Raw genomic sequence first — 354 nt, forward strand, 5'->3', positions numbered from 1 at the left:
CCCTCCCTCTCGCTCTCTCCTCCTCCCCCTCTCTCATCCAACTCTCTCCTTCTCCTTCACCTCCCAGAATCCTGCTACATGCTTCCTGCCAACTTTCATCTCCCCTCTCCCTCCATGCTCTGCACTCCTCCCACACGTGCTCCCATGTCTCCACCTCTCCCCCACACAGCCTACATAACCTTCTTTCCTCTTCCTCCCAATACCTTCCTTCCCTCATCTCATTCCCCAGTGTAAACCCCACCTTCCTCCATCTACTCTCCCCCCATCCCTTCTCCAGGTATTTCGGTATCCCCTCCTCCTTTACCCATCCATACCATTTACTAAACCTTCCCTCCCTAATTTTCACCCAGTTCT

The sequence above is a fragment of the Wasmannia auropunctata genome, unplaced genomic scaffold (genome assembly GCF_000956235.1).
Source record: "Wasmannia auropunctata unplaced genomic scaffold, wasmannia.A_1.0 LD322487.1, whole genome shotgun sequence".
In the NCBI taxonomy this organism is placed as follows: Eukaryota; Metazoa; Arthropoda; class Insecta; order Hymenoptera; family Formicidae; genus Wasmannia; species Wasmannia auropunctata.